The sequence below is a fragment of the Uloborus diversus genome, chromosome 10, assembly GCF_026930045.1.
Source record: "Uloborus diversus isolate 005 chromosome 10, Udiv.v.3.1, whole genome shotgun sequence".
Classification (NCBI taxonomy): domain Eukaryota; kingdom Metazoa; phylum Arthropoda; class Arachnida; order Araneae; family Uloboridae; genus Uloborus; species Uloborus diversus.
The window spans coordinates 126597325-126619907 of record NC_072740.1 but is presented as its reverse complement, the minus strand read 5'-3'; the positions used below and the strand labels follow the sequence as shown (position 1 = coordinate 126619907).

Here is a 22583-nt window from a genome sequence, read left to right as displayed (position 1 = left end):
CATCTGGATGCTTTTACCCAAGGTCGAATCATTGGGAAGTTGGAGGAAGGCCGCAGTGTGACAAGTGTGGCTGCAGAGTTCGAATTGCTCACAGCGTCGTTTCACGACTTTGGAGACAATTTCAAACTACAGGAACAGCTATCCGGGAAGTTCATTAGTGGTCGTCCACGAGGAACCACACCCGCAGATGACCGGTATATTGTCTTACAGGCCAGAAGAAACAGGCGGCAGACAGCGGAAGAAATCGCTAGACACACGACACAGGCGACTGGACGTCAGATATCGCATTTTACCGTGGCCAGAAGACTGCACGGGTGGTTGTCTGTTTGCACGACGCCCTATACGATACGGTGTGTACCTCTAACGCCTGCCCATCGGAGAAGGCGTTCTCTGTGGTGCCGGGAACACCGGAATTGGAGAGACAATGAATGGGGACGAGAGCAGATTACAGATGAGAGCAGATTCAGTCTGAGTAGCGATTCTCATCGCATACTCATCTGGAGAGAGTGGGGAAGCCGCAATCATCCCTCGAACATCATTGAAAGGGACAGGTATGGAGCTGGCGGTATTCTCGTTTGGAGAGGCATCATGCTTGGTAGTCGTACAGACCTTCACATCTTCGACGCAGGTTCAGTCAATGGGACCCGTTATTGTAACGAGATTCTTCTTCCATATGTGCGTCTTTTTAGAGGCGCTATAGGTCCGCAGTTCCTTTTTATGAACGACAATGTACCATGTCATCGCACAGTAGCTGTGCCGAACAGCTCTTAGAGAGTGAGGTTATTGAACGTATGGATTGGCCGGCACGATCTCCGGATCTCAATCCCATCGAGCATGTATGGGATTTTCTAGGCAGGCGCTTCGCAGCTCGTACCTTACCACCAGTAATGATTTGGAAGCTTTGATTGGTGCTGCAAGATGAATGGGCAGCAATGCCTCAACAACTCATTGACACCCTCATTCTCAGCATGGGCAGACGCTGTGAAACCTGCCTAGCAGTTGGGGGAGATCATATCCCCTACTGAAGACCTGATGTTTCTTGCTGGACACCCATCACAGGGATGTTTCAGCCTTCAGTCACATTGCGCTCCATGCTACTTTTTCAATAAAGCTTCTTTTTATCCTTCTGATTTCTCTTTTAGTAAGGGTTGCTTACATTACACATGTCCTTACGTGTTGGGGATCTTACGGTATTAAATGTGTTGATTCGGAAAGCTTTTGTACAAAGTTATATTGAAAAAACCGTCTCGTTCTTAATTTTTGCACACCAGTGTAAATCAAGTTAATAGAAATAGTGTTTAGATTATTCAAAAATATTTTTTATAAAGAATTAATGCCTTAATGCTAAATAATTTGGTATGCTGCAGCTTGTATATTTGACATTTCAGTGAATAAAAATGATAAAAACAACAAAATTAAGCTTAGAATTTGCTAACTATTGCACTCAAGTATTTTGAAATTACAAGGAGCTATTTTTGCACTGCCAAAGGATCACTCTCTAAGGGATGAAAGCTTCTCTTACTAAACAATCTTTTTTTAATGTTCAAATTGTACGGGTTTTTTTTATTTAAAATAATTTTAAAAATGCCAAATTTCAGAACAGTAAGTTTGAGGCCCTATACTATAAATACTATCAAAGATTGAATGTCAAAAAGAAATGTCTTGCCTACCTCTCTTCCATGCAGACCTGTTACATGGAAGTGAGAGTCAGTATGTACTTTTGCTGTTAATCCTTTGAGACCATAAGCTGTAAAGTCGAATATTGAAGTTTGCGGCCTTTTAAAAAACGTACAGTTTATTTTTATTTTGGCAAATAAGATTCCGATGCTTCACACACACTTTATGTGTAAAAAGATAATTTATAAGTTTCTTGCTATTAATACATTAAAATATAAAATTGAACTTGAGGACTTATACGAGGGTAGGTATACGAGGTACGACGAGGTACTTGAGGTACGACGATACGGTGTGTACCTCTAACGCCTGCCCATCGGAGAAGACGTTCTCTGTGGTGCCGGGAACACCGGAATTGGAGAGACAATGAATGGGGACGAGAGCAGATTCAGTCTGAGTAGCGATTCTCATCGCATACTCATCTGGAGAGAGTGGGGAAGCCGCAATCATCCCTCGAACATCATTGAAAGGGACAGGTATGGAGCTGGCGGTATTCTCGTTTGGAGAGGCATCATGCTTGGTAGTCGTACAGACCTTCATCTCCATCAACTCAGACCCTCAACATTCATCTCCCCCAACTGCTAGGCAGGTTTCACAGCGTCTGCCCATGCTGAGAATGAGGGTGTCAATGAGTTGTTGAGGCATTGCTGCCCATTCATCTTGCAGCACCAATCAAAGCTTCCAACTTATTGAGGACTATACCTCATATAAAGTCTTTAAAGGGTAAGAATGCAAATACGTTGAAAAGCTAAGGCAGATATAATTTAATCTATATATTACTAGCAAAGTAAAAAATGCCAGCATTTTATAGAGTGCTGGATGCTTTTAGACAAAGTATGAAACGTGAGAATTATTATACTTTCTCAAGGCATTGTATATAACGCCTAGGCATCCTGCAGAATGGCAGATGCTATTTAGGTAAAGTACAAAAAACGGTGCTGAGAAGGCTGTTATTGGCGAAGTTTAAATCTTGCATTCTATAGGATGCTTGGGTTCATAATGCCTAAAACTAGCCAGCAATGTATGAAATGGTTCATATTTTATACAGCAAAAAAAAAAAAAAAAAAAATGGTGAACAAATTTAAGTAACACTGCATGTTTTCACACTGCTGACCAAACTGTAAATTGCAACTGACAAATTCCGAGAATCAGCACTCATTATAAGTCGGATATCGTAAATGAACTTGAGCTGTGTTTCATAGTTTACTGGTTTCTTATTTGGCATCCTATAGAATGCCTTGGAAATGTCTGAAATATGAATGGTTTTGTACATTCCGGGCAATTATTAGGCATTATATATAGTGCCAGGGCACTCTATAGAATGGCAGACTTCCAAACTTTGCATGTAACATGTATCTATAAAATGTAAAAGTATTGCATACAGTGATATGTAAAACCAAGCTGTTAGTATATGCTTGCATTGTACCGGTAGCAGAAACAGTGTGAGGTTGTGACCTGCATTGCAGATTCTTGAGAAGTCTGCAGATTATTTCTTAGTTGGGAGCAGTGGTGGCGATTCAGGGGGGGGGGGGACTTTTTATGGTTAGTTTATTTTATTTTCCAAGTTAAGAACCAAACTAGAAATGATTTTTAAAAAAAAAGCAGAAATGTCAAACGTGAGTTAAGTTGCTAGACCTACATCAGTTTACACTTATCTGCTTCAATATTCTTAAAACCAACCCCAACAAAATTTTGTACTTTTTTTAATCGTTTTTTGATTGCACTAAATGTCCAATGGCTTTTAGTTGCCTTTTTTCTCCCCCCCCCCTTCCCCCTTATAAGAACAATTGCCACCATTGGTTGGAAAAGAAACAAAACCTAAAATTTTTAAAGAAAAAATAATCATAAATTTCATCTAATGAAGATTTGTTCCATATTTTCTAGAATATCATCTACAGGAAGCATGTATTTGCATTAGCATCATATTTTTGAGCATTTCTTGGTGTGGATTTAGATTTTATGAGTGCTCTAATGTTGGTTTATCTTGCAGACTATTTTTTGATTGTTGATCAGCATCACAGACTGTTGAACAAAAAATCTGCTATTTAGGTACCTGGTTTCAAGGTTTACAAACTTTTAAAAGAGATTTTACAGCAGTACATATAATATTTGAATAAAAATTAAACACAAAAGACAAAAAAACATTCTACTTTAGTCTTATACAATTTACAAGTAGTAAATAGAATAAATTTACATATTTTCAAAATTAAAATTCATTTATTCTTGAATATCTTTCTTATTAGCAGCTCTGAGTCTTTCTTTTTCATTTTCTACATAGACATGCAAATCCTAAAAAAAACAAACACATTGATAATACAATATTTTAAGAACTTAAAAGATAAAACATGAAAGGTCAAAAGCAATTCTATTTTATATTTATTTATGAATGGCATGCTTTGAATGTTTCTGCTTGCTGTCTTTTTTTTTAACAATTCACCTGGCATTGAAATAGCTTATTATGAAAAGTTTTAAAATTTAAACATACATATGGGTCATTCTCCTGCAGTGTGGAATTTTGCAATCCTGAATTTTTAATTTTTGAACTTTTCAGGAACGATGCAGTTTGACTTTTTTTTTAAAGACAAAATATGTGTCTCAGTAAAACTACAATAGTTCATTAAACATGTACATTTATTTTGCAGATAATGATGCTTTAGTTTGTAAGAAGGACAAAAAGTGTCATTACCATCCCATGTTAAAAAATCATGTAGAAATTTCAAAAAAAAATTTTAGTGGTTTTAAGGTTTACAATTAAGTACCAGCAATAGCCTGAAAGAAAATAAAGAACAAATATATCATTTTAAGTCTTTTAATAAACTAAAAATAATTGAGATTTTTTTTTTTTTTTTTATAAAAATACACAGAATGCATTACATCATTCATTTTCACTCATTCAAATTAAGCCTTATAACTTAAACTAAATATGTTTTTGAAAAGACTAATAGAACTAACTATTTAAAATACATTTATTAAAAAAATTGAACATTGATAATTTGAAGACAAGCAATTCTGTAGCAAGGACGTTAATGACTGGAAGGATGGTAATGATCATGGCAGGTTGAAAATGACATCTACATGTTTAAAATAACTTTAAACAAATATTTAGTAAAATTAATGTCAAAATGCTATGTTTTTTTTTTTTTTTTTTTTTTCAAAACAGAATATTCTGACATCATTATTTATGTATTTATTTTGCATTAAATACAGATGCTGCGAGTTTCTCTACCGAATTATGTTCCTCTTTTGCTGCATAAAAATATCTATGAGAAATGAGTATAGGAGGATCTTTAATAATGCAAAAAATGTGTTCTGTGGCTATCTGGTGCTTGTCCTCTTCTGTGGACCAACAAAATTACTTTTTGTTTTTGATCTGGACATAAAGTGGATTCTCAGACTATTACTTTGGTTTGAACCAACAACACCTGCACATTAAAGTCTGAATTAGTTATCATCCTATGACAAATTACATTTAAAACCAATCAATTTAAACATGAAGCTTTACAAAATGACAATTAACTGGGAACCATTGACCATTAAAAATAACAGCAACCCACTGCCCAACAGGTACTTATTATATAAGATAATTTTTAAAAAGTAAGTTTAAGAAAATTATGCATCTAAAATACTAAAAACAATTCTATGTACTGAATTTGAAGGTAAAATGTATATAATTAAAAAACAAAGCAAATAATTTTATTCTATTTTGTCATTACCATCCAAATCTTTATACTTTGTGCTGGATGGTAATGACGTGGATGGTAATGATATTTCACTTTATTTTACCTGGCATGAGATAAACTGTAGCTACCATTCTGAAAATTTTGCACATTTTGATCAAATGTTCATCTAATGTAAGCAAATAAAAATAAAAAAAAAGTACATAATAATGTTTAAAATAACTATCAATAGGTATGGATGGTAATGACAGCAATAAAATTTTTTCTACTTACTTTTCTACTTAATTTGATAGCTACACATCTAAGCATGACACATGAAGATTTCCACACAGTAAATTTTTGCTTTTCAAACAAACTTAAGGTGGCTGCTACTAAAACTGAATACTGTTTGGGTAAATAGTACCACCAAGTGGTTATGAAAGAGTTTAAAAATGTTGGATGGTAATGATGCAGAATGTCAGGGGCAAAATTTAGTGAAACAGTCAATTAAAACTGTTTCACTAAAATTTCAAAATTGCAATCAAACAAAAAAGAAATTTTGTTTTGAATTTGATTAGGTGAGACAATTATGAAGAAATTTTTTAAGGCATTTTTTAGTTTTATTTGCAGTATAGTTAGATCACAAAAGACAAACATTGAGTCGAAGGACAGTGGATGGTAATGACTTTTTAGTATATCTTTTTAGTCTCAACAAAAATAGGTATTGTCTATCACTGTTAAATCCATGTTATTTTGTTTGGTAGAAGATGACAAATAAATAGCATTAAAGAAAATAATTTAAAAAGATTTATGAGGTTGCAGTGAACATGGGGGGACGGAAAACTCCACATTTCTAGAGAATGACCCATATGTAGTTCAACTTGAGATAATCTTAAATGAAGTTCCATAAGAAGAGTTCTGACTTCCTGATCATGCTAATAAAATACTGTCAGTTAACCTCTGCAGCTTAATTGCAATGAAAAATCATGAAAGTAGTTGTGAACCCTTAATGATTACGAAAATTTTAAGCAATTTAACATAAATTACTATAAATTCATAATCAAAATACTTTTCAGTATTTCAAACTAAAATGAACTATTTGATTAAGATTAGGGTAAGATCATTTTAAGTAGATAATACAATATAAATGATATGGCTTTCAAAACAGAAATATCTGGTTAAAGAACAAGCTAATTTAACAAAGCAGTAAATAAAAAGTTTTTCACCTCAAATTTCAGGATGGTGATGAATTATATATCAACTTAAATTGAAGCATTTTTTATATCAGAATTAAACGTTTTGCTTCATTCTATACACAATATTTTTTTTTCATGAATTGCACAGCACAGCAGTGACAGATCCAATCCATCATTTCAGGAGGGGCCAATTCGAAATTTTATCAAAATTAAGATTTAAAAACAAATTGAGCTATTTCTAGAGAGGTTAGGTAAGGGAGATGGGTTTAGGAATCTCCCTTGAAATTGTTTCAAATTGAAGTTTCCTAGTTTTTTTTTTAATTGTGGTTGTAAATCCTATTTTTGATGAAGTAAGAAGAAAGGTCAAGGTTCGGGTGCTAACCCCAAAATACTTTTCGAAAATGAAGCTTAGAAACCGAAATATTCTGCCGTTATATGTTGAGTAATTAGGAGAGGGGTTGGGTGCTTCTTTAGCTCTTCTGCTGTAGAGCATAAAAATTCAACTTAAAGCAAGGTTTGCTGACATTAAAAGGAGAGTGAGGGTGCTTGGAATCTCCTCTTTCTGAAAATATTTTGCCATTGAATCTCTAAAATTCCAATTTTAAGCTATTTTCAGACGTAACACACAGAAAGGGATCGAAGATTCATGTGAGCTCTCCCTCCGAAAACCTCATTTTAAAGCTATCATCATGATATTGACCTTCAAAGGAGGGGGGACATGGAGGACTATCAGATATCAATTGTAATTTAAACCCAAAAAAAAGGCCGTTATAGCCGCTTTTAGGCAAGTTAAGGGATAACGGTTGCATAAGCTAATCTCGATCTCCGTTGAAAATTTTTCCAAATTGAAGTCCTAAAATACAATATTCGGATAGCTTTTGTGGACGCGCATGAGAAAATGGGGCTCTCTACAAGAAAAGTTTTAAAACTAAAGCAATAAAACCGCAAATGTAGGCTCGCCCCTGCTTTCTGTGCAAAAATTTAACCCATTAATATCTTTCATTTTGAAAAATGTAAACTGCTGAATGATGTCCTTTCTGACTCTCCTGCTCCAGGCTATAGTATACATAGTAAGCCTGGCTAAATCTGAAAGTCCTCTCACTAGCCTAGTAGCCCCTTTGAACCCTTTCTAATAAAGAAATATCTTTCTTGAGATAAGGGGAACCAAAACCGAACAGAATAGTCCAAATGAGTTTCTACCAAACTTTTATACTCAGACATAAGAGCCTTATGGACTAGGCGTAGCACCTGTTGCTGGTCCTCACATTTGTATTTGTTTGAAATAGATCAATTAAAAAACCCCAGGCTTTCTGTTGGCTTTGTTACTTGCAATGCTGAACTGTTGACTAAACTTGAAGTCCTTATTTATTGAGACACACAGATCTTTAATATTTTCTGCTTGACTAATGACTGAACCTAGTAAATAATAACTGGAATGCAACTCCATGACCTGTAGCATTTAAACAAAAATTAGTCCCCAAAAAACTAAACTACATGATAAAATATAGTAAAAATACGTACTAAAACTAAAACACTAATAATCAAAAATAACATTAAAAAATCACTCATCTGAGCAGCAGCAATAAACTCCCCATATAACACATGTACCCTCTGGTAGTGAACATTTCACTCCTCACCCCTTCAAATAATCAGAGGTTTTATTTCCTTAATTGGCTTCAGTGATCAGCAGTGGTGTAGTTGAGGGGAGGACACACACATGGGGGAGAGTCTCCCTAACCTTTTTACTTCCTTTTATAAAAAACGAAGTATTGTATTCACGAAAAAAATTTCACTCAAAATTCGGCCTTAATTTCCATTTTGCTCACCCCTGAATTGATGTTGAGTTTTTTTTTCAACCCGACCACATGCAGATAAGTGCCTAAGAATGTATAGGCACCCGAAATATCCATTTTAACATTCTCTGAGTTCATTACGACTTTTCTCGTGACGTACGTATGTGTGTATGTAGGTCGCATAACTCAAGAACGGTATGTCCTAGAAAGTTGAAATTTCGTACGTAGACTCCTAGTGGGGTCTAGTTGTGCACCTCCCCTTTTTGTTGCATTTGGGTGTTTCTAAAGGGGTCTTTTGCCCTGTTTTGGGGGGAAATCATTATTAATATCGATGTGAACTCAAGTGGTGTTATAATTTGGCGATACACTTGGTAATATATCGCCAGACTCTTGGTTGCCAAGTTTTGTCGCCAACTTGGCGACAAATTTGTCGATTTTTTTTTTAAATCTGTTTTAATATGGCCACTGTTGGTGATATTTAGAGATTTAACTATTTAGTCATACGTCTGTACGTATGTATCTGCAGATGTGCATATGTATGTCCCATAACTCAAGAGCGGTAAGTCCTAGAAAGTTGAAATTTGGTAGGTAGACTCCTAGTGGGGTATAGTTGTGCACCTCCCTTTTTGGTTGCATTCGAATGTTCCAAAGGGGGTCTTTTACACCGTTTTGGGGGAAATCAATGTTAATTTCAATGCAAACTCAAGTGGTGCAATAATTTATGCAAACACTTCGCAATATATTGCCATGCTTTTTGTCGCCAACTTGGCGACAAATTTGGCGGATTTTTTTTTGTTTTTTTAATCTGGTTTTCATTTGGCCATTGTTGGTGATATTTAAAGAGTTAACTGTTAAATCACATTAAAATTGCCAATAATGGGGAAATAACTTTAAATTTGTGTAAAAGGAAATCATGTGATGCACACATCAGCTCGTTTAATTTAATGTGCAAGAACCTCCACTTTTTAAAATTTTATCACTAGAGTTGTCCCCCCCCCCCTTTTTATTTCATTCGTATCTGTAAACCTTCCTTCATCTTTTTCCCCAGGACTACACCTCTAGTGACTATTTGCTTGACGAAAGCAAATTTTTGTTTTTACATAGCAGATCAATATATCTCTCTCTCAATTGACCCCTCTAATTTTTTACACACAGATTAGCTCCCGAAATTTTTTGTGGTTATGATTACAATAGTGATAGGTACTAAACAAGACCTTTATAAACTACTAGTGGTACCCGCACGGCTTTGCCTGTAATAGAAAAATTAAAAGCTCTTTTGGTTCGCCTGTATATTTACAAATAATGTATGGTGAATTTTCTCTCCAATTGGCTTGTGCCCATGTTACGGTTCCATGTTATGATAATTTGAATTTCGCAATTTACTCGTCCATCTTTTGATATTTTTGTTCTTAAAATTGCAATAGAAAAAGAACCACATCGAATTTTCAAGAAATTGCTTCGAGGTGCACACCCCCATGCTACAAACTAACTTTGTGCCAAATTTTATGAAAATCGGCCGAACGGTCTAGGCATTATGCGCGTCACAGACATCCAGACATCCTCCAGACAGGGAGACTTTCAGTTTTATTATTAGTAAAGATAAAGATTAAAAAGTGTTCATAGAATTCTTACCTTTAATGGATTATAGAAATTATGAACAATTTGTGCTCCTATAAACATTGAAAGCATTGAAGAAAGCACAAATGTTATGTATTTGGGCCAAGAAATACCTGCAGGCATCTGTAAATAAAGTATAACAGAATAGTTTATTATCCTCTCCACTCCATGAAATATGCATTTAAATGTTAGGTACGTAGCCTCACGTCAAACCATTTTTTAACAATCAAAATCAGATATGAAAGGAATCAATTTTCTGTCAAACCATGTACAATATGATAGGGCTGCAAAGGTTTCTTCCAAAACAGTAGCAGACGAACGAAGAGGGTAGGGTAAGAAGTAAGTCCAAAAATTGATAGCATTTTGAAAACTAAATATTTGCTCAAAAAAATTACAATACAAATACAAATGTGACAACCAGCAACAGGCTCTGGGCTCAGCTAGGCTGGTCCTAGTCAATTTATTTGTCCCCAATGAAGATCAATGGCCCTCTTAAAGCTATCCACCCCCTTACTCATTACCATCTCTTCTGGTAAGCTATTCCAAGTGCCCACAATCCTACTAACGTAGTAGTTTTTCCTAATTTCCAGGTTAGCCTGAGATTTGAATAGCTTAAAACAATGACCTCTTGTCCTGCTTTCCGTGCAAAAATGTAATGCCCTATAACTCTAGTACCAGCTGAGAGTCTCAGTCATCAAACTGTTATCATATTTTCATGTCATAAAAAGGTGTTACCTGTATCAAATTCATAATTTTTCACTCAGTTTCTTTTGAGATATTTGACTTTAAACTTTGCCAAAATGCGATTTTTGCCATTTTTGAAAAATTTTGCAAAAAAAAAAGAAAGGAAAAAGTTCTCAAGCTTAAAATTTCTACAACAAGTAGTCCTATATTATATCTACACAAGAAAAAAAATAGAGCTGAGACTCTCCTCCTTTTACTAATTTTGCAGCACTAGAACTCATTGTGCTAATTTTCAGTTTGTAGTCGTTAAATTTTTTCTTCACTTTTCTCATCATTTGAATAATATTTTGCAAGCAAATCATATCTAGGGCATCATTCTGATGATGTAGGATTTTGTTTTGTCTTGATAGCTGTAAAATTAACCAAGTTAGATGTATTTACGTAACACTTGTTTTTGGTTCAAAAACGGCAACTAAGCAAACTTAAAATAGCGTGTTAAAAAAAGTATGAGGCTAAAAAATTTTCATTCAACACTTTTGAACTCAATTAGTAGTGAGAAATAACTGCTAAAAAGTAGGAAAATCAAAAATGTCGAGCAACAAATTTTATTCTCTTTGCGTGATTTCAAATGGATTGACCCGTATATGTTTTATTTTAAGCTTCATACATTGTTTGATATTGTATTTAAAAATTATTTTGAACTTCATTTTTTAATTAAATCAAAATATTTTGTGTCTTTTTATTAATTTTAAGTATTATGTAACACTAAATTATTAATCAATTATTTAGGAACAAAAAAATTTAAAAATAACAATTAATAAGCAGAAAAAAATAAATATTTAGAAGTATTAATTACAGTAAACAATAAATTTGAAAACTAATTACAGGAAAATAATAAATTATAAATATTTACACATTTTTTAACACTTATAATATCCTACACTAATAATAATGTTATGGAGAGCGGCTATGGGAACTGTTCACTTGTGCCCCTAGGTATTGCGTTCAAAAGTGCCCCATCGTCTTTTTTAGAGTTAACTTGCAAAATAAAGAATTTTTAATTTAATTAAAAATTTAAACATTGTCATAAATTTACTTGAATGTTCATACAATGGTTTGTAATACTTAGATTTAGATTAGCAGTTTGTTTTTAAAATGTTATCACTTGAAGAAGACAGCAGTAAAAAAAATTCTGCACCTGCTAAAACAAAGAGTTGCCACCATAGAAACATAAAATGGCTCATTGATCTAAATGTTTGTCCAAGAAGTACAACTGGTTCCGTCCTTTTTTGAGAATTTTTCCAGATTTTTTGCATGAAGTGATCTTAGTAAACATACCATGTTCGCATATGCCCCGTATTCTCATGAGCCCCCTTTTCCCCTACATAGTTTTAAAAAGGATGATAATTAATATCTGAAATATATTATCAAGAGCTATGCAAAACACTATTACTTTTTTAAAACAAATTAATTAACTTAAACAGTAAACTTAAATTTTTTTTTTAATTCCAGAAAACAAAGTTACATTCTTTAAAGGTGCAACATCTAAAGGTTAACATCTTAAATATGTTATCAAGACTTTAGCTAAGCACGTTCACTTTATACAAAGCAAATCCAAAAAAAAAAAAAAAGTTGAAAAAAATTATGCTTTCTTTTAGTTAGGAACTTATTAAAAGAAAAATAAAGTAGACACTTTAACTATGTTACACCCTCAAAAGAAGGGGTCGAATTTTCATACAGCAAGAGACTGAAACGCAGCACCAGGAGAGTTACAAAATGAATTTCTTCATGGGTTATAGTCCAGGATCTGACAGCACTTCTGCAGGAAAGTTTGAGTAGGGAGACTTTCTTTTCAAAAATGTTTAGTAGGTGCCCTAGAAAGTATTTTGGACTCAGGTGGACATTGATCACCTGGTCCATTCTCCAGCTATGACATCAAAGATGGCGGCATAATAAATATTCAGCTTTTCTGTAGAATCGTATAGGCAGAATTTTTTATCAAAAATGTTTATTATGTGACCTAGAAAGTATTTTGTACTTTGTTGGACATTGGCCACCTGGTCCATTATCCTGATATGACGCCATCAAGGATGGCGGCCACGCGCTCTCAAAATGCTCATATCTATGTTAATACTTGACCAATTTAACAAAAAATTTGCTCGTTGACATCTGGGTTTTTAAGGTGAATAGCAACGTGTTTTAACTATTGCTATAAATTAATAAATTAATGTATTTTTTTATCATTTATTTACAAATAGAAGGAAAGGACTAATAAATGTGTACTAAATACATTGAAACATGTTCAAATTTAAAATAAAAAGTATGTCTTGTAGAAATATAATATCTTATAAAATCTTAAAGGCATATTTTAAAAATATTGTCACAATTTGATTGGAACCCTTTACACTATGCTTGCAGAAAGAGCAACAAGTTACTCAATTTTCTATACAAGTTCCGAAGAGTTGGCACATTTAGAGCAATTACATGTCCCAATTCAATCAGTTAGAAATGTCTGTAAGGTCTTTTCTGGCACCAAATCATTTATTACTACTGAAAAACCAAATTTATATGAGTTTCAGCCCACAGACCACTTGCCGGTAACATGTCGTTGAAGGTATGTGTTAAAATAAGACCTCAAGAAATGATCCTTAGCATTTCAGCTACTACGTGGCAAATTCTCAAAGTCGATGTTTTTTGCATGGCAATACAGCCATAATCTTAGATAATCTAAAGATCTATGGAATAACTCTCTTTGTACAGAGGTTATATCGAAATTCTCTAAATATTTTATAGATGCATATTGAAGAGTAGCTTCTTTTCTGTGCCAAAATAACTCATTCTATCTGATTAGGATAGTGCATGAATGGCTAGAAGCATTGAACATGACTTTTTATTACTTTTTTTCGTGAATATCATGATTAGTCAAAAGTTACGTGGAATCACGAATTCAAATGTGAAGAGAAGTCCAGTAAAAATAAACTAACACCATTCTGTCTGTATCAGAACTAACAAGAATGATTTTAGGATACTCACACAGGGATAAATGTTTTAAATGTATCATCTTTTTTAAGTTTGCTTCCTTAACTTTCAAACAATTTTATTCCTAGTGGTTTATTTGCTTTCTGCTAAGCACCAATGTTCAGTTGTGCAATACCTCACCTTCTTCATCACCATAAAAAGGCCTTATAGATGTGGTTGGTATTTTATAGTTGTTCGTATCTATGATCCATAGTGCTTGTATCTATGATGCGGTTGGTATTACATAGTGCCAGTATTGGCAATGAACACTAGTAAAATAAGTTTGTTTCTTGATGATCCCCAAAAAACTAATGAGTTGAACATACATTGGAACATCTTAAGAGATCTTAACGACATCTCTGTCCAGTGCTCGAAATTAGCGGTCGTTAGTCGTATTTTGCAACTGTAAATTTCATTTTGACGACCGCGATTTGAAACGTAGTCGTCACTGTGACGCCTAGCTTTCCCCCCTACTAAGCTTTCACTTTCGGAAGATTTGTCTCCAAAAACATCTGCGTGCATTGCGATCGCGGAAAATTTCCTGGAAGTATCGCTTTCAGTCGGAAAAGCTTGAACAATCCCCCCCCCCACCTTCGCCCGCGAACTGTAGCAGCCAGTGTCATTGCAAGCACACCCCTCCATTCTTCCTCTTTCTGGAGTAATCTTTTCTCCCCTTTGTTCCCTTAGTGTTGTTTACCCCCGATCGCCCCACCCCTCCAAAACCGGACTCATCTCAGGGTTCTTTGAGCAGATAGTCTGATCTTTTTCATGTTTCAAGTTCGACCCCCCGTCGTAACACGAACGCACGGCGAGCACGAGGATTCCTTTTTTTTCCTACAGGATTTCGCTCATCTTTTTTTCTTTTTTTAATCATCGCTACCATCATTTTTTTTTTTTTTTTTTTTGAAAATATGAGTAAACGTAACTTAAAGTCACATTTTACGCCACTAAATACTAGCGGAAATAAACGGCCAAGGATTGCCGATGAAGTCGAAATAGAAAAAAATAATGACAAAGTAGATGTGACTTCTAAATGTACACGGAAAAGTGTCAACGCTGCAACTTTCATCAAGTGGCAAAAGCAGTTTCCGTTGTTGGAAAGAAAGGGTGAAGACCTGATGGTATGTAAAGTCTGTAAAGATTTTGAAAAAAAAGAAGATACTGGATTCATCGATGGTTGTCCTACTGCAAGATTCGAAACAATAAGTAGTTTTCTTGTTGATTAGTGCAGGCGGTTCATTTGTTTTTTTTATTTTTATTATTATTTCTAAAGATATTTATTAAATTGGGCTTAATTGTTTTTCAAAACACATCATAAATGCAATTTTCAATACTGAACACGTTCTTCTCGGAATAATAGTTCCGGTGTTTGAAATATTGCAATCCTTTTGCATCTTGCCGATATTATAATACTTTTAAAATATAGAAGTTATTTTTACATATGCTACGATTAGGTTAGCTTTTTTTCTTTTTTATTTTAATTTACAACATATTATTTTTTCAATACATGCGGACAATGAACACGTGCTTTGCCGGAAGTTTATTTTCGCTTTTGACCTTTCAATCCTTTTGAATCTTGTAAATATATTAATATTGTTTGGCAAATGGACACATGCCACTTCAGATTAACTTGTTTTCTGCGTTTTTCTTTTTGATGAATAAATTTATTTTCGAAATCATTCCAACACTAAACTTTTACTTTGTGGAAAATTGCGTATCGTGTTCGAGATTGCAATCCTTTTGCATCTTGTCAATGTTTTAATACTTTTAAAATCTGGAAGTTATTTTTACATATGCTACCTTTAGGTTAGCTTATTTTCTTTTTTATTTTAATTTATAATATATTATTTTTTTCAAAACATGCGGACAGTGAGCACGTGCTTTGTGAGAAATTTATTCTTGTTTTGGACCTTTCAATCCTTTTGCATCTTGTAAGTAAATATATTAATATTTTGACAATTAGTCGCATGACACTCAGATTAACTTATTTTCTGCGTTTGATTTTCTTTTAAATGAATAAAAAATTTTCAAAATCATTCCAACACTAAACTTGTTTTTACTTAGTGGAAAATTGCGTATCGTGTTTGAGATTGCAATCCTTTTGCATCTTGTCAATGTTTTAATACTTTTAAAATCTAGAATTTGTTTTTACATATGCTACCTTTAGGTTAGCTTATTTTCTTTTTTATTTTAATTTATAATATATTATTTTTTCAAAACATGCGGACAATGAGCACTTGCTTTGCGGGAAGTGTATTCTCGCTTTTGACCTTTCAATCCTCTTGCATCTTGTAAATATATTAATATTTTTGGACAATTAGTCGCATGCCACTTCAGATTAACTTATTTTCTGCGTTTGTTTTTCTTTTTAATGAGTAAATTTATTTTCGAAAGCATTCCAACACTAAACTTGTACTTTGTGGAAATTGCGTATCGTGTTCGAGATTGCAATCCTTTTGCATCTTGTCAATATTTTTAATACTTCTAAAATCTATAATTTTTTTTTTTTTTTGGTTTTATGTCACTAAATTGAGTTAATAGTAATTATGGTACTTGTATAAACTTAGCAGGTGATTCCAAAATGCATTATTTTAATGCATAGTACATATATATCAGCTTGTTTTCATGCATATTATAACTTAGTATAAATTTCAGCATGTTATTGAACGCATTTGCAAATTGCAACCAAGTAAAGCATAACGGCACCTAAGAAAAAAATATTGGTTGCCAATGGCACCTAAGTAGCTGATGCTAATTTCGACCTCTGTCTCTGTCTCTACACTATCCCAGATATTTTAAGAAGAAAACTGCGATAACATTTTTTCTGTGATGCTCCCAATACATTACGAAAAAGAAAAAACTACTTAGCCAAAGATTTTCTTTTCATTTTCTATCTTTCAAAAAGAATTTAGGACGTTCACTGTACAAGAGATTTATTCGTCAGACATGAACAAGGTGTCATTGTCATCTCTGATGCTAACATAAGATGCTTCTATTTCTTTTCACAATGCAGTTTACTTGTGGTTTTATCATTAAACCATGAACAGTCTTTAGATATAGTTCATACTGAAAGAATTCTTGCATATCATATGAACTAGCTTGAGCTATTTGTATGATGCAGTGAGATTAACTGTTCGACTTCTTTTTAGCAGTTTTCCCAGTAGCACCCCTAAGTTTTGTGCTTTGTTACGATGAAATGATGCATATGAATGATACTAAGATTTTTACTGGTGTTGTGCTTTGAGCAGTGTTTTGATACATGTCTTAAATAAGTTTAATACTTTGTTAATATATTGTGTAATGGACTAGAAAGCATTATCAAATGGGTTAGTTTTATAGTATAAATCAAAACCCTGAAAAAACCTTTGCATCTAATATGCGAGTTTGCTTCTTAGAAAAATCGTGGCGGATATAACAGAATCAGCTCTCAAAATGCATTTCATCAGACGGTATATATTGTGTTATCTCCCATTCTGCTACAAACTTTTTTTTCTTAATATACCCTCACATGCTTATATTTGTATCTTTCTCAAAATCCACCCTCTGTTGCATTTTTCACTACACATCATATAACTGTATAATTGGAAATTGGAAGAACAACAATGCGCTCTACGGTTATTGTGAGCATTGCCAAAAAAGGAGCGAATAACAAATGTTCTGGTTGATTAGTTAGTCCTACTAAGTGAAAACGGTAAATAAATATTTTTCACACAAACTGCTTGAATACTATTTTTGAGCAGTACCCATCAGATGTTGATGGTTGAACATAAAAGAAGAAAAAAAACAATTTAAAAATCGATTTCAATTATTTTTAGGAGACATTTCAAACCACTTAACATAAAAAAATCCTTTGCCAAATTTTTCTCTTTTACAATCAAACTTATTTTCCAACTAATGCATTGGAAATAAATCTTTCTATTCTACGGGATGCATTAAACAGCAAGGTTTGTAATTTTTTGATCCACACAAATAGTAAAAAATTTGCAAGTTTCATGCAAATCTGTCAAGTATTAACATAGATATGAGTATTTATGAGAGCGTGCTGCCGCCATCTTTGATGACGTCATAGCAGGAAAACGCACCAGGAGGTAGATGCCCGCTCAAGTCCAAAATATTTTCTAGGACACATAGGTGAGACCGGGGCAAGATGACGAATGCCTTATTTTTTTCGTTTTAAACTAGGTAACTATCAACTGCATGCTACTGGCTCTCCTATCCGCTGTTCTATCAGCAATAGCATAGAGACGCTGAAATGGCCATATTTGTGTTAGTTCTGAAGCTCTGATTGTTTAACGTTGCCACGGTATAACTTTTATGTATGTGTAAATAAGCTCTCCTACGGATACATATAGAATATATCGTGTCTCTTTAGTACTTATGAGTAACTTAGTTTAAATACTACTGATTACCATGAATAAATGTCAATTAATCGCCTTTTTTATGGCAATGGAGAAGAATCAGTTCAAACAGGCAGTCTGGGCAGCAACGTGGGGCAAGATGACGAGCTTGCCTATTGCCCGTGTTTCAGAATTTATTAAAGTAACTATGTTGTCCATTTGATTAAATCCTGTAAACGCTTATTTGTCTGTGTGTTTTTCCATGCCACCTTACGCTTCTCCTCTGAAGCTAAAGGACACATTGAATCAAGGGATGTATCTTTCAAAAGCGGGTGACCAGGGGCTATTATTCTAGTTGATCAAATGACTAGTTGAATGAATTAAACCAAGCATAGAATATCCAACTCTGTTGATTATTGACAATCATAACTCTCACATAACTTAGCAGCCGTGGTCAGACAGTGGTTTGGTCATTTGTATTTTTCAGAGCTACAACGCAGCTTTATTTTCATGAAAACAACCTTCTCTCCTAATAATTGTTTTAGACACCCTAACATATGAGGGAGGGGTAGTGATGTGGATCGGGTAAATACCCAGTGGGTAGGTAAATATTTTTTGGGTATTTACCTGGGTATTTACATAAGGTTTGGGTAAATACCCCAAAATTGGGTATTTTACAAAAAAAAATGCAAAAAATGGGTCTGAAATTTTTTTTTAAATCTAAGTATGAAATAATTGGTAAAACTGATACATACATATGTATTACACAGTTCATAACATTTTTTATTTCAAGACTTGATGAAATTGTGGAAGAAACATATCGTGAACCAAAGAATCTTTTTTTTCAATGTCATAATTGGACAAGTATAAGCCATTCAATGATGAACTTCAGGATTTCAAAATTACAATCTAGGTTAGTCATATCCAAAATGAAAAAAAAAAAAAAAAGGAAGCATGAGGGATGCTTGGAAGAATTTACTGAGAAGTTATTAAGACTATGATGTTATTTATTTATTTATCTTATTGCTGTTTAAGTGGTAACGTGGCAAATATAGAAAGTTTTCACATTAATAAGCAAAAAAAAAATATTGTTTTCTGTAGCCTTGCTCATTTGCATTTGCTCCCCAGTACTTTATGATGAAAATTTATTCCAACTATTTTTAATACACCCAATTAGTGATGTCAGGTGGGACGGTAAATATTTTTTTGGGTATTTATCCTAAGGCAGGGTAAATCCCCTAATAATTGCTCATTTTGCCAAAAAAAAACTTTTAAGTGGTATCAAAAGATGATGATTTTCTTTTTAAAACATAAACTGTAAAATGAAAGATTAAAAATATAAAAATTTATATATTATAATTTCTTTAATTTAAGGCGTAATGAAATCTTATCAAAAAAAAAAAAAAAAACTGTCAGAATTTAGAATGAACTATTCTAAAACTTAAATAGGATGACAATATAATTTAATTTTTTATGGGGTAAAGCAAAGGAATTTAAGTTTAATTTTGTCACATAGATGGCACTAGCACAACTTTTCATTGATTTTTCATAATATCATACTACTAGTTAAATTCGGCTTTGAGTTGTAATCAGTTTATGCCTATTACATTTGCTTTAAAAGTGATCCTCCGCTGGTATACAAACAACGCTACTAACCTGACAGCAAAACATGGATGGTGTTGCTATGACAATGGATCCAAACAATTCAAATCAAATTGTTAATTGGTTAATTTTAAAATTTAAATTTAGAAGTTAACGAATTGTTTTCTCAGCTTTTAATTTCTAATGCTTTCAATCTTCGATAGTTGGCAGTAGCCAGAAGACTGAAAATATGCTTACTAGGATCATTTTGCTCTATGTTAAAAGGGAGAATGCGATAGACATTTAGTATTTAGGAGGCGTAAGTTTGTCACTCACTTTGTATTTTTACTGGTAAAACTTCAAATTTTGCTTTGAAAAGTGAAAAATAAAAAAGAAAGATGGGGACATTGATTAGGCATATCCAACACATTTAATATGAATATCATATTAGATTGCTAAGTTGTTTCACACAATAATTCTTTAAATATGTGATCAAAATACAATTTTTGGGCAAAAATTTGTTTTGTATATTATTAGTTATATATATACATAGTGAAATACAGACAGAAAAGTATTTTAGTTGAATATAAATTTTTGAAATAAATACCCGGGTAAATACCCATTTTGGGTATTTACCCGGGTATATACCCTGGCTATTTACCCCTAAAAATAAATACCCAGGTATTTTACATCACTAGGGAGGGGGGAGCAAAATCAGACCTCCCTCCCTCTTTTTATTTTCTGGTGGCGCCACTGAGGGATCCCCTGTCGCTCTTTGGGTTTTCCCCTCCCTCGACTCGTGGTGTGGCACCCTCGGAATTTACAGCCTAAATCCGCCTATGACTGTGAACTGAATTTTATAAGAGGTCATTTTATCTGTTATGTAGTTAAAATCTAATGGTACCGCTCGATTATGCAAAAAAGAAAAGAAGCTTGAAGGGTGTTGCTCCCAGCCCACGCACTCACATCGCTTTTGCCCCCCCCCCCCACACTTTTTTGAGACACCAGCCGCCTATGATTTCTAGAAACAGTAACTCCAACGAGTAGGGTCCTGTCGCAGCTCGTTATTGCGAAAAACATAATTTGAATTCAAAATTAAAGCAAAAATCTCTGAGGACTGGGCAAATTTTTCTGCGCACAGGTATCAGTCTGCCAGACCACCAGTTGAGAATCAACATTTTCTGTATCAAGGAGCAAATCTAACCTAGTCGCGATCGCTACACAAAAACAAGTTAGGTTTGTCCCGAATATAGACAAACATTTAGTCAAGATTGGATGGTTTATTAATTTTATGTTATTTGTTACTACGGCCATTATAATCGCTGAAAAGTAAACATATTGCATTTATTAAGTACAAAAACGAAAAATAAAAGAACACAATAAATAAAATAACTTAGAAATTGAATTTTAATAATTCTGTGATGATCAATTTTAATAGCTACCGAATGATTAGGATAATCATAGGTACTTCAAGAAAGTAGATAATGATAGCTTAAAAATAAAATAAACACAATAAAATCATTTGAATTTTGACATCTTGAATTCAAATTATGTTTTTCGTAAACACAAATTGCGATAGGACCTTACTAGTTTTGTTGTTTAAATTCATCTATATCAGTGCTATTTCTTGAAAAACGTAATTTTACAAAAAAAAACACCTTTTTTAATGCAAAGTCCGCTTGAGTTAAGCCCAGAAAAAAGTATGAATAAAATCAAACTGCTGACTATTTGGAACTATGACGAAAAAAATTTCACTCTGTAAATAAATATTGAAAACAACGGTTGTCATGACAATATCAACTTTGGTTAAGTGAGGGCAATAAGCAATTTGTCATTGCTCAATTTAAAAAAAAAAAATGCTGTAATTTTTACAAGTTCTTTTGAATCTTTCTTGCCGCATGTGATTCATGAGGATTTGTAACGCTTATTTTTTATGTAATATTTTAACTACTTTTTTTTTCAGCTGAAGAAAATCAAACTTAAATTAGAAAACGTGAAAAATTCAAAATGGTTAACGAAGGAAACATGAAAAGTTATTACATCACATTCAAAAGGTTTAACAAAAATTGGAAATTTTCTATTAAACCCCCTTCATATACACCAGATATCCCCTACATCAACACAGGATAACAATTGCAACATTACTAGATAACCAGCCGGATATCCTGTATTTTGGGGAGCAGTCGGAATGGATATCGCGGGATACAGGATAGTAAAAAAAATCAGCCAGAAACCAGATATCTGGTGCATCCCTAGTTATTTTGATGGATTTTAAGGTAATGAGAATGTAACTTTTCTTTTTGTAAATTTTATCATATTGTGTATGGCTAACTTCAAGAAAGTTTTAATGTAGCAATTGCTTCTTTTTTTCGTTGAATGTCCGTTACTCAGAGTGAATAATAAGGAAAAATCTATGTGGGACTTGTACTCGAAGAAATTGGGGGTGTCCGTTAAGGGACGTTTTACATAATTTTGTTTGTCATTTAATAACCATACCTTTTGATTTAGGCTTCAGTTATTTCTTTATTACTATAGTTAGTCAGAAATGTCGCGTCTGAGCCGAAGCCAAATAATTTGGCGACCTTCATCCATAATGTCTCTCAAAATAAAACGTTACAGAAAAAAAAGCACAACAGCTTAAAAAGAGTCAAAATTATTCATTTCTGAGCTATGCGTGAAACTAATTTCTATAAATGTTTCTCACCTCAGAATTTCATTAAGTAGAAACGCTTTTCAATTTCCCGGCAGAACCAAAACAGAATATAGACAACAGAGAAAAATGATAACGAATTCTCATAGACTAATAATAAGAGTAGACCGAGCTTTCTCATTCTTGCTGATGAAGAAAATTGGTTCATAGATGTATCATGTGACTAGTGGAAGGGCTTGGCGAAGACTTTGGCAGCATGGTTGCTAGATGGCAGCATTATCTATAGTTTGGCACTCGACATGTATTTTAAGACAATGTGTTTTCATTAAAAAAAACTTCCAGGTGCAGAGATTGAACTGTTTTTCTTTTAGTTATGC

The 22583-nt window shown here is 33.5% G+C and overlaps 1 long non-coding RNA gene across 1 annotated transcript; it reads right to left on the bottom strand.

The window, feature by feature from the left end:
- Positions 1–3772: 3772 nt before the first annotated feature.
- Positions 3773–22350, bottom strand: LOC129231764 (uncharacterized). Its single transcript, XR_008581289.1, has 3 exons — positions 22261–22350; positions 9952–10059; positions 3773–3963 (listed from the first exon to the last, which is right to left on the bottom strand). It is a non-coding gene; the product is annotated as an uncharacterized LOC129231764 (long non-coding RNA).
- Between the last annotated feature and the right edge of the window lie 233 nt (positions 22351–22583).